The sequence below is a fragment of the Moschus berezovskii genome, chromosome 23 (assembly GCF_049115385.1).
Source record: "Moschus berezovskii isolate FMDL1 chromosome 23, NW_MosBer_1.0, whole genome shotgun sequence".
Taxonomy (NCBI): domain Eukaryota; kingdom Metazoa; phylum Chordata; class Mammalia; order Artiodactyla; family Moschidae; genus Moschus; species Moschus berezovskii.
In genome coordinates, this window is record NC_142482.1 from 20,658,173 (window position 1) to 20,671,591 (window position 13,419).

A 13,419-nucleotide genomic window follows, 5' to 3' on the forward strand; every position below is an offset into this window, starting at 1 on the left:
CTGGGAAAGATTGAAGGCAGGAGGAGAAGGGGACGACAGAGGATGAGATGGTTGGATGGCATCACTGATTCAATGGGCATGAATTTGGGCAAACTCCAGGAGATGGTGATGGACAGGGAAGCCTGGCATGCTGCAGTCCATGGGGTTGCAAAGAGTCGGACACGACTGATTGACTCAATAACATGTTCAAAAGATATCAAATTCAGTATGCCTCAGGCTTTCTAAAATAATTCAAGTTAACACTGCTGCTGCTGCTGCTAAGTCACTTCAGTCGTTTCCGACTCTGTGTGACCCCATAGACGGAAGCCCACCAGGCTCCCCCATCCCTGGGATTCTCCAGGCAAGAACACTGGAGTGGATTGCCATTTCATCTTTCTGTCAGATATGGAAACTGTACCATCCACACCGAAACCGTAAGAGGTTTGTTTTAAAAGATGCACTGTAGGACTTTTGGTCATAATTCAGTTCTTTAATTTCTTTTTCTTGTCAGCAAGTACTTGTACTCAAGTAACCCTAATGGGACTTAATAAGGGCCCCAAAGCGCAAGAGTATTGATGCTGGCCAATTCAGATACGCCAAAGAGAAGTCATAATGTGCTTCAACTGAAAAGGTGCAAAGTTTTCAACTGAATAAGGAAAGAGAAGCAAAACCACATACCGAGGTTGCTGAGACTTACAGTAACAAATCTTCTAGCCATGAAACTGTGAAGGAAAAAGGAGACTCATGCCAGTTTTGCTGTCACTCTTTAAACTGCAAAAGTGAGAGCCACAGCGAGTGATAAGTACTTTCTTTGTTAAGATGGAAAAGGTGTTGAATTTGGACAATAAGCTATTTTGAGAGACAGACTATATTCACATAGCCTATTACAGTATATTGTCTTAACTGTTCAAATATATTATTGCTGACAATCTCTTAATGTGAATAACTTTGAGAAAGGGGATCTTAACTGTCAGATAGCCATAAATGCTTGATTTAAGGTTAGTGATTTGGAAGCTGTATTAAAACTTGGTTGTATCCAAATAAACAGAGCCAGAGCCGCAGTAAGTAGGGATGCAGTGACATCTACTGTTCACTTCTATAATGAGCAACTCTTTTCACCTATCATGAAGAGGAAGCTAAAGCTGCTAGTAACACTAATATGGATCAAGGAATGGACATCCATTTCAGACACACTGTTAAAGCAAGTGTAAATCTTTATATAAACTAGTATCAAAAAAGTTCAACTTGCTGATTTAACACTGTAAACAAAGACAGGCAGAGTACCACTTCATTTAGAAATGTGGAACAGGAGCCAGGAATGGTGGGTCAGAGGACATTCAAGACTCTCATACAAGGTTCAATCTCATAAATAGGTACAATGTGGCTTTTACAGAACAATTCAATGGCAAACAGCCTGAGGGAGACTCATTCTGTGCTTATTTTACACTTTCTAACCAAAGGCAACATTCCTTCACCCTATTATTAATTTTTTCCAAGCAAAATGCCTTGTCTTATAGTACATTAATTCCTACTTTTGTCTTCCACTCATCTGTTCACCAAAATCCTCTTGTAAATACATGGTATGGATAGCGTACTCGGCTATAGGTCATAGGTTTCATTCTCTTAGCTCAGGAAACTCAATGCTTATGAGAAGGAACAGACTTTTCTGAAGGCTGTTAGCAGTACAAGACTAATGCTTTGAGAACTAAAGCTTCTTTAATACAACTCAATGAGCCTTAATCATACTTAAGCCATCATACTCTCTTCACCTTGGCTATTTTTCTGTATTGTTCACAGATTCTACATAATAGCTGTAAAAGGAATGTCACTTAAGGAGTCCCTGATTTATAAACACCAAATAATAAACAGCCCAGTTCTGATTCTCCAAAGTTCCTACCATGATGGATTATTCTGAAGACGACATTACGGCGTCTTCTTCATACTACTTCTATTACTTCTACTTCTTCACTGCACGATGAAGACTACGTCTTCTACATGGTACCATCTGAGCCCTCCTCATTCTACCTATAGACCTCACATTTCAGAATGTGTTCATCCCACACACATAAGCTTATTTCAAAGAGGCTGACCATTTCCAGTTCTTGCCAGAACACCTTACCTACCAAGATTACACCTGCCAGCCAGGCATTTCACTCTCTCATTCAAGGACTAAGCTGCCCGACACTGCTTAGTTTCTGAGACCAGAAAAGAACCGGCGCATTCAGGATGGAAGGGCCATATACCAGGTATTTCACTGTCTCTGATGATAAAACCACAGCTGTAAGGAACTTTAGGAGTTATCTAATGGAACTGTTTCACTTCCTAGATGAAGGATTTGCAGTCTGGAGGTAGAAGTGATGGCCCAAGGTCAGACTTCAAGTTAGAAGTTGACCACGATGATGATCAAGAACTTCTAGCTCTTAGTATAGCTTTTTAAACCCACAATTCTTTCTTCCCCACAGGAATTTGGGAACCAAGTGTCCAGGGAATGACAGCTTTAGTTAAGTCAGTCCCATTTCCCGGGACCATAATATCTTTACTGCTAGGCATATGATCTTTGGCACCAGTAACAAGAATGGGTAAACCGGATGTCCTAGAAAAGTAGCCAAGAAAATAAAACCAAGTATCAAGCCTACACTGTCAAGACTTACTGAGCAAATGGAGAAACTGAGTTTAGATGTCCCGCCTTAAGGCAAATTTTTAAAAAGCATCTGAGCCAGAACTTTGGGGTGAGAAGGTATTGCAAATCTTATTTCCTTCAACTTGTCTCTTTTATATATAATAAAACCTTTAATAATAAGTATAAAGTTTTAATAAGTCTATACTTCCTTTTGTAGAAATATGTAATAAATTAATGAAGAGAGAACATAACCTTTTAACTCTTAAGTTTAGACTATCTGCAGTGTGGAGTAAAATGGAAACATTAAACTTGGAGACAAAAATCCATCATCTTAATCAATCATGCTGACATACAAACACATCCCAGATTAAAGAATATGACAAACTCTTAAATCACATCATAATGAAAGTTAACAAGCACTTAACGATTTGTCCACTAAAACAGAAACAGTTAAAAATGAGGACAATATTAGAGCTGGTAACTTGTTTCCTGAGGGAATACAGGTTACAATATTTATTTATAGTACAGGAACAGGCATATTGGGGTGACTATAAGTAAATGGGTACTGGGTGCAAGGCTTTTCATTATGGAAGAAGGATGTTACAGTAAAGCAAGCAAAGAGGGCATTCTAAACCTTGTGGTACTGGATTAGTCAGACACCTCTATACAAACTCCCCATTATCATCCTAACAGATATGTAAATAAAGAAACAGAAACAGATATGTCTGTACACAGGGGTAGCAGGTATACATACACTATCCAGTTCCGCTCAATAATGTGGCCTAGAAGCAGTGACACCCCAGCAGCAATGACCACACCTAGTGCTCAGTGGTTTCTAAACACTATTCTCTAATAAAAAAACAAGGGCTGCTTGGAGAAATGGCTAATTCCAGGGTTGGGGCATGGAAAATTTAAGAAAAGCCTGGAACATCTAGTTGTACCAGAAAGAAAGGAAGTGCTCAAAACACAAAAGGGTGGGGCATGTTACAGGGATACAGGAGCCATCTGAAAGAGCTCCCTCTGGAGCTGGAACAACTTGGGCAACAAAACACTAGAGCGCTGCATTGCAACTCCAACTATAAAATAAATATACATGAGTTCATAGTTCTATAAATAAATGAGGGCGAAGAGACAAACTTTCTTACAAAAGAATTCCAAATAATATACATATATTATAATATATATAAAAGATATAAAGATACTCTCCCTTCCAAGAGGTGCTAGCTTAATTCTATACACCCTCCCCAACCCACTCTATCTTAGTGATAGAGTAGGGAAAGAGAAAAGGATTAACTTTATGGTGGAGAAACTGGCAAACAAACTACTTAACCAAGTGACCAAGGTTAGTTTCATCAGCGGTATTATGGAAATATCAAGTACCCCCACCTCGCCGTAGGGCACTTCACTTTCGCAGTATTCTTTCCTAAACCTGTGACATCAGTCCAATCATGTGGAAAACATCAGATAAGCTCAGACTGGAGGACATTATAAAGCATAGTTTATATAAAGGATACTTGCCAGTATTCCTCGAAACTATTAGGGGATATGAAAAACATGAAAAGACAGAAATTATCACAGACCAGAGGAGACTGGGATACATAACCAGTAAGTGTAACATGGGACTCTAGTTTCTGGAACAGAGGGATTTCTGACACAGAAAGGTAGGAAAAAACGATGAAATACAAAGTCTGGAGTTGAGTTCATAGTAAGGTACCAACATTGATGCCTTCATACTAGCAAGCGTGTCATGATTATGTAAGATGCTAACAATGGGAACTTTGTTCATCTCTGAAACTTTACTGTAAATCTACAAATTGTTATAAGCTTACTAAAATAAATTAGTATAGGTTTTAAAAAGTGTATTTTAAGACATTAAAAGGTAAAGTGTCACAAAGCCAACACTAACAGTTCTCTCTGCAGTGAAGTGACTACGAAGGAGAGTACTTTGATCTACAGGGGGCAGAACAAAGCTGCAGCAGGGAAGGCAGAGGAGCCAGCACTCACTCAGTTCTTCAGAGGCCACAAAAAGCTCACCTCACTACAACTGGACACGAGTCACTCCTACCTGCAGGGAAACCTCACCCTTATGTGTCAACCCCTTCTCAGCAGTGCAGTAAGGGCATTACGGTCTTCAAATGGGAACAGCAGGGACTGCACAAATGAACCAGCTTGATGTGGATACTGGGCTGAAACTGCCTAATTCCAGAGCCTGCCTGTGCCCCACACAAGATGCAAATGGAAGCCATGGAAAGCTAATGCTGCATTAACAGGTTCTACTTGGTCTGGGTTCCCAAGGGGAAAGGGCTGGAGACTTCGGAAAATACTACTTTCAAAGACCCATTATATAAGGACACCTCAGAGTAATTCCAACTGTGGCTAGGACTGAAATCTCATAGTCTTCTGAGCTCTAGAACAGCTGCCTTGGGCTCATCCCCAAAAGCTGTGAGACAGCACCAGGAGACAGAGGCTGGTTTTAGCCACTCCTAGATTTGGATTTAGAGGCTGCAAATTCAAATCCTTCCTAAAGCTCAACTCATCTTCAAAGCACTGTGCTGCTGCTGCTACTGCTGCTAAGTCACTTCAGTCGTGTCCGATTCTGTGTGACCCCATAGACGGAAGCCCACCAGGCTCCCCCGTCCCTGGGATTCTCCAGGCAAGAACACTGGAGTGGGTTGCCATTTCCTCCTCCAATGTGTGAAAGTGAAAAGTGAAAGTGAAGTTGCTCAGTCATGTCTGACTCGTAGCGACACCATGGACTGCAGCCCACCGGGCTCCGCCGTCCATGGGATTTTCTAGGCAAGAGTACTGGAGTGGGGTGCCATTGCCTTCTCTAGGAAGCACTGTAGGAAGCCCACATTTCTCCCTGAGGATTAAGAAACAAATATGTCTATAGAGGTAAACAGGCTCTAGTCAGCTGCTGGGCTACAAGCCATGGGGTCTCAATTCCAGAGTGGGAAGGCTGGGTGTGTGCTGCCCAGCTTCAGTGAGAAAGGTCTGGAAGGACAGTCTGCGCACTGGCAGTCTGGTGGCTTCAGACACACCTCTAGTAGGTAGTGCAAAGTCGGCGTTACAGCAGGTCTCGCATCTGTCTGTCTCTGCTCAGCCTCAACCTCCAGTCTGCATTTCCATACTCTGTACTCCACACATGCTTTGCTCCCGTGACACCTGCCCAGGCACTTAGATACTTTCACTATTAACACAACACCTACCTTAGCATCTACGAGGGAAGAAGGGAGAGCCAGGCTCCAGTTCATCCGCTCCTCACAGGCAACTCTTGATTTCTGGGGCCTAGGCGCCATCTACAGCAGAGTGACTGCTACAGGGCTGCCTCTGCTCAACTCTGCCTCCCTCCCCATCCTCACTCCCCTCCATCTTGCCACACTGTGTAGTAAAAACGTATCCCTTAGTTTCATATTTTCTCAGGAATTTCCTTTTAAAAAATTTACTTTTAATGGGAAGAAAACTGTTTCACAATACTGTGTGGGTTTCTGCCATACATCAACAAGAACCAGCAAGAGGCATACACATGTCCTCTCCCTCGTGAACCTCCCTCCCACCCCCAACCCCCAGGTCGTCACAGAGCCCCAGTCTGAGTTCCTTGAATCACACAGCACATTCCCACTGGCTATCTGTTTTACATATGGTAGTGTATCTGCTTCCATGCTGCTCTCTCAGTTCACCCCACCCTCTCCTCCCATCTCCCTTCGTCCCTAAGTCTGACCTCTGTGTCTGCATCTCCACTGCTGCCCTGCAAAGTCCCCAAGCTGCAGGAGGAAATAAACTGCAAGTGACAGACTTTTTTTCTTTTCTCTTCTAATCCTGCATTGTCAAGACACCTGGTTCCACCTGAACTTAACTTTATCTCAAATCTTGAGCTAACCAATGTGTTTTTCTCATGGAAATATCTTCCTTAAGGGAGGAGAAGGGGACGACAGAGGATGAGACAGTTGGATGGCATCACCGATGGGTACGCTCCGGGAGCTGGTGATGGGCAGGGAAGCCTGGCGTGCTGCAGTCCATGGGGTCGCAGAGAGTCAGACACGCCTGAGCGCCTGAACTGCACTGAAGCTATGTTAGCGAACCATGTGCTTGCTTGCAATTCTGCCCTTCTTCAGGATTCGCGTCAACTGTTTTATGACTGGGGATGACTCACCTTGTGCCAATGCTACCTCAAAATGCACGTTGTGGGAGAGGGGCCTGGGGCAACTCCCTCAGCTTTGAGGTGTTTCCTTCCTCTAATTAGCAGCTTGCTAACAGGTAAATAACTCCCTGCTAAAAACTAGCAAGGGGGCACTCTTTCTGTCCCCCTCTGATGTCTGTGTCAGAAGCTTTCACTATCTCTTTTATATTTTAATAAAACCTTGCTACACACAAAGCTCTGAGTGATCAAGCTTCGTCACTGGCTCCAGGTTGAATTCCTCTCCTCTGGAGGCCAAGAATTCCGGCATCCTTCACAGCTCGTAGCAGTAATCTTTCAGTACCATCTTTCTAGATTCCATACATACACATTAATATACAATATTTGTTTTTCTCTTTCTGACTTACTTCACTCTTTGTAATAGGCTCTAGGTTCATCCACTTCATTAGCACTGACTCAAATGCGTTCCTTTTTATGGTTGAGCAATAATATTCCATTGTATATACGTACCACAGCTTCTTTATCCATTCATCTGTTGATGGACATCTAAGTTGCTTCCATGTCCTTACTACTTTAAACAGTGCTGCAATGAACACTGGGGTACAGGTGTCTGTTTCAATTATGGCTTTCTCAGGGTATATGCCCAGAAGCGGGATTGTTGGATCACATGGTGGTTTTATTCCTAGTTTTTTAAGGAATCTCCATACTGTTCTCCACAGAGGCTGTATCAATTTACATTCCCATCAACAGTGCAGGAGGGTTCCCTTTTCCCCACATCCTCTCCAGCATTTATTATTTGTAGATTTTTTGATGATGGCCATTCTGACTGGTGTGAGGTAAGGAATTTCCTTTTAAAATGAAAATGCCTCCATAGGGAACATATTAAGCTACATTAACCTCATCATCAGATTAGCCAATAGGCCTAAGTGCACAAGGGGGAGAAGAAAGAGAAGCCCAGGACAGAGCACTGGAAGCCTGGATGAGACGAGACAGTGAGGGGTATTCAGGACCTGGAATAGGGAGAGAGGCTCAGAAAGAAAAGCAGACATGGAACAACGAAGAGATGACTCATTTTCACAGTTTTTTCAAATCACACCCTATTTAATAACCACGAGCTTCTGCCATAACAGGGCAGGTGAGGGGCGAGAGCAGGTTTTAGTCATCATTTAATCTCTTATTTATTTACTTTAGGTCTTAGGAAATAAGGATTCCTACTGCCCAAACCCAGTAAAATCAGTGCCACGAAATGAAGAGTAAAAACATAAACAGGTCTGAGACAAAAGATGAAACCTGGCTCAGAATGGGGGGGAAATTGCCATTAATTGGGCTGGGAGGATAGACACAGAGAAAGGTAGACACAAAGGTAACAGGAGACACTATTTCTTGCAAGGTCATTCAGCAGCTGTAAAATGCTATACTGACTCTCTTTCAGTGGCTACTGCTTTCTTGACGGCCCCAGATTAGCTTTGTTACAGCCATCTATTATCACTGAGGCTATCCAACTGCCAAACTGCCCTTCCCCACAACATCACCCAAACCCTAACTAATCCTCCCCTCTAACCCTATGTCAGAAACAACAGCCAATCCAAAATTGATCCCACTTCCCCAGAGCCTTTTCTGACTCCTGCAGCAGGAACCGAAGCTTACAGAAGCTGCTGACCCTCGTCTGCTCTCACACATGGCACCCCACAGTTCCCCTGGAGTGCCTTCTCTCATCACATGTCAATCAACACGCTTTTGTCAGACTACAGGCTCATTTCAGGTGATCTCTGAACCCAGATGCCCTCCTCTCCTCCCACTCCCAGCCTCAACTCCTAGAAGCACAGAGATTCCACCCCTTCCTACCAGTCTTCTCTTCTTGTACAACTACCCTCCCCTGAAGTAGGCCTACCACCAGCTGATAACAAAAGGAAAGAGGAGTGAATTCAGGAGGTCAGAAAAAAAGAAAGAGAAGGAGGAAGCCAAAGAATAAAGGAAAACCAGGAGTAGATAGTACTCAAGAAGCCTAGTGACAAAAGTATATCAAGGAGAACAGAATTATTAATTGATCCCAGTGCAGCTAACAGATCAAGCAAGTTGAGAACTGAGAACAAAGCACTGGATGCAGCATCATGTAGGTCACTGGTGATTTTGAAAAGAGCAGCAGTTTTAGTGGAGTAGGAGGGACAGAAGCCTGAATGGAAAGAATTCATGAGACTAGGCAAACAGGAGGGAACATCCATTTCTGATACTATCAGGAATGTGAAAGAGAGGAGAGAAATGGGGAAGAAGCTAGAGAAAAATTAATAGTACATTACTAAATATGCAACAGCAAGAAATTTTTTAATCAATCCAATCTATACATACTTTTTCAAGGCATGTAAAACAATAATGTGTGCCGATATTATGTCTCCGAAGGAATTTTATTTTATATTGGAAGAAATTTTAAATAACTCAGATGTCCATCAATGGAGACTAAGCCAGAAAAATGAAGACATATTTACCAAAGAGAATACACCACAGCCAGAAAAGGGAATGGAGATTTCTACACTCATCTCTAGAATTTAATTCTTAAGTGAAAAAAAGTAAGATGTAGACCAGGATCCATGATTCTAACACTTCTTTGTAAGATAAGGGACACATTTACATGCATGTGCTGGTGTCTGCAAAACAGAACTCTAAACGGAGGAAGCACTTAGAGGAGGGGCAACGGAATAACCCAAAGGGACAGACGGGAGGGGGACCTCTAGGTAAACTCCCAGGATGGTGACTGGCACAGGAGTGCTCGTAAATATAAAAAAATGTATTTAACTATTTATGCAGAAGTACTTAGCACTGTAAGTGACATTAAAAAAAAAGTTTACTGTGTTACTTTGTTGGAAGATAGAGTCAATAATAAGAATAATGTCTGATGATTGGTGACATCTAACTGTAGTAGAGGACTCAAACAATAACAGTAAAACAGATTTCTTGTATAAAATCTAAGAGTTTATGATACCTATTAATGCTCATCGTTCATTAGTTTCACCAAAGTAAATAGAGCAATAAACCCTTCCTCTTAAAGAACTGCAATTAAAGGTAAAGAATTAAGCATTTAACCTAGCCTTATTTGTAAAACTGAATTTCAGGAAAATAAATTATTGTTGATAAAGTTTCCTCACCCCAGAACTACCCCAGCTAATAAATGTGGGGGGAAATTGCCATTCTCTAATCCCTATTTGAAATTATTCAGGCAATAATCAATGAACAAAAACATTAGGCAAAGGGCTGGTTGATGGGGAGGACCTTTGCAGGGATCAGGCTGTTACCACCTGAACCCTTTCACTAATCTTGGCATCACTAAGAGTCAAACAATTTTGAAAAAGAATGGCAGTATCATACTTCTTGATTTCAAATCTTATTACAACAAAATAATAGTAATCCAAATAGTGTGGCATTTACAAACAGACATTTAGATCATGGAAGAAAATGAAGAGCTCAAAAATAAACCCTCACATTTAAGGTCAAATGATTTTTGACAAGAATACTAAGCATTCAATGGCAAAGGGAAATATTTTCAACAAATGGTGGTGGGAAAACTGGATATCCACATGCACAATGATTAATTTGGATCCTTACCTTACACCATATATAAAAATTAAATGGATCAAAGATCTAGACAAAAACCCCTTAGAAGAAAAGAGTCACTGACACTGCATCTGGAAATAATTTCTTGGGTTTGACTCCAAAAGCACCAAAGAAAAAAGATAAACTGGACTACATCAAAATTTAAATGGTTATCCTTCAGGTCATTTATCCATTCTTCTGCCTCAGAATAACTGAGGATAACTATGGATCTTTCTAGCATATTATTCATCTCTGTTTGTTCTTTAGTTCTTCTAGGTCTTTGGTAAACATTTCTTACATCTTCTCAATCTTTGCCTCCATTCTTTATCCAGGATCCAGAATCATTTTCACTATTATTATTCAAATTCTTTTTGTAGAAGGTTGCCTATCTCCACTTCATTCAGTTGTTTTTCTGGGGTTTTATCTTGTCCCTTCATCTGAGACATAACTATCTGCTTTCCAACACGCTGATTGACTTTCTATAATGTGGTTTTTGTTTTAGTCACTGTGGGACTGTGGTTCTTCTTGCTTCTTCTGTCTGCCCTCTGATGGAGGAGGCTAAGAGGCGTGTGTAAGCTTCCTGATGGGAGGGACTGGTGGTGAGAAAAACTGGGCCTTGCTCTGGTGGGCAGGGCCTTGCTCAGTAAAGCTTTAATCCAACTATCTGCTGATGATTGGGGTTGTGCTCCCACCCTGGTATTTTTTGGCCTGAGGTGACACAACCCTCCGGTTGATGGTGCCCTCCAAGGGGGACCTTCCCGGCTGGTGCCCCATTGCTGTGGTAAGCCCCTGCCAATCGAGGCCTCCTTCACAGGAACCCATCCAACACTAGCAGGTAGTTTGGGTTCAGTCTCCTGTGGGGTCACTCTTTTCTTCTGAGTGTTGGTGCACAAAAGATTTTGTTTGTGCCCTGCAAGACTAGAGTCTGTTTTCCTGGAAATCACTGCTGCAGAACCAAATAAGAAAAAAGAATGAAAAGAAATGAAGACAGCCTAAGAGACCTCTGGGACTACATTAAACACACCAACATTCACACTGTAGGGGTCCCAGAAAGAGATTAGAAAGAAAAAGGACCTAAGAAAATATCTGAAGAGATAACAGCTGAAAACTTACCAAACAAGGGAAAAGAAATAGTCAACCAAGTACAGGAAGCACAGAGAATCTCAGGCAGGATAAACCAAAGACGGAACACATTGAGACACACCATAATCAAACTAACAAAAATGAAAGACAGAGCTGTGCTTAGTCACTCAGTCGGTTCCAACTCTTTGCTACCCCATGAACTGTAGCCCGTGAGGTTCCTCTGTCCATGGGAATTCTCCAGGCGAGAATATTGGACTGGGTTACCATGCCCTCCTCCAGGGAATCTTCCTAACCCAGGGATCAAACCCAGGTCTCCCACACTGCAGACGGATTCTTTACATCTGAGCCACCAGGGAAGCCCTAAAAAATATTATAAAGCAACAAGGGAAAAAGACAAATAACATTCAAGGGACCTCCCTTCAGGCTATCAGCCCATTTCTCAACAGAAACTCTACAAGCCAGAAGTGAATGACATGATATATTAAAAGTGATGAAAGGAAAAAACCTACAACCAAGAATACTCTATGGGGCAAGACTCTCCTTCAGATTTGATGGAGAAATCAAAAGCTTTCTAGACAAGCAAAAGTTAGAGAATTTGGCACCACCAAACCAGCTTTACAATAAATGCTAAAGGAACTTCTCTAGGCAGGAAACAACAGGAAAAGACCTACCCAGAAAATAAACCCTAAACAATTAAGAAAATGATAATAGGATCATATATATTGATAATTACTTTAAATATAAATGGATTAAATGCACCAACCAAAAGACACAGACAGGCTGAGCATTTGTATGCACTTCCACTTACCACATCACTCTGCCTGACCCCCCAAATTGTATGCAATTATTTTATATTGTTAAGTTAATTATATTATCATTGTGACTTGCAATGGTAATTATCTTTTATTTTTTGTCCGGCTATTGACTGTGAAAACTGATAAAAACACCTTTCACTACTGCAATTATGTAACTCTTACTCACAATACCATTTTATCATGATTGATCAGCAGAAAAATAATAGAATAGAATAAAATAGAATTCTATATTATCAAAACTAACATTTGATAGAAAACTCTGGAATTACTTTTTAAAATCCAGATGCATATCAGAATTATTTTGGAATTTTCTAAAAAATACAAATGTCTAGGTATTGCTTTATATTTATTAAATCTATTATATTTAAATTATTAATGACACCATTCAAGATACTCCTATTCTTATTTTTTCTGTACTTGACAAAATATTCTCAGAGAAATGTTAACACGTCTCACTATGATTATAGATATATATTTTTTCCCTCATATTTCTTCTTATTTTTGCTATATATGTCTTGGTTTCTGTTAGGTGTCTAATGTTTTATTTATGATCTCTATCTTCTTTGTGAACTGTACCTTTTATCAGTAAAAATATTCATTTTTGTGTCACTAAAAATAAACAACAATCCAGGGGAAAAAACAAATAAAATGTTTGTGGATCAAATGACACAATCAATAGAGTGCAAAGGCAAACCATGGAATAGAGAAAATACATACAAATCAGTATCTGATAATGGGCCTAAAAGATGGTTCGGGTTTCTCTGTTAACATCTTACAGAACTACTTTATACACTAGTCAATCCAATATATATATATAAAGAACTCCTAAAAAATAAAACTCATAACCTGAGTTTTAAAATGGGCAAAGGGCCTTGTGCCTGATTACATCGGAGAAAGAAAGATGGGTCACCAGCAGTCCTACTGGAGCCATCCAGGAAAATCAGGCCAGGGTTCTTGCTCTTGCTGCATCTGCTCAAACCCGTATTGTCTGAACCAAAAACACAGCCTTAATATGCTGTTTCCAACAGTACCTGAAGGATATAGGCTTCATTAAGCTGGACTAAAAGAACTTCCTTGAATGGGTCACCCAGGATATCTACCTTACCACAGAGACAATGTACATTAAAAAAAAACAACCCTTTTCAATTATATTTTAATGTGAATAGAACAGTCAACTGACTACAGAAATCTTTTAAAAA

General features: G+C 40.8%; 1 protein-coding gene and 1 pseudogene across 5 annotated transcripts in view; one reads left to right on the plus strand and one right to left on the minus strand.

The window, feature by feature from the left end:
- The window catches only part of ILRUN (inflammation and lipid regulator with UBA-like and NBR1-like domains), a 109,039-nt gene that overhangs the window by 19,200 nt on the left and 76,420 nt on the right, over nucleotides 1-13,419 (minus strand). The gene's annotated exons all lie outside the window — the stretch shown is intronic.
- LOC148774098 (small ribosomal subunit protein uS14 pseudogene) lies at nucleotides 13,122-13,284 on the plus strand (annotated as a pseudogene).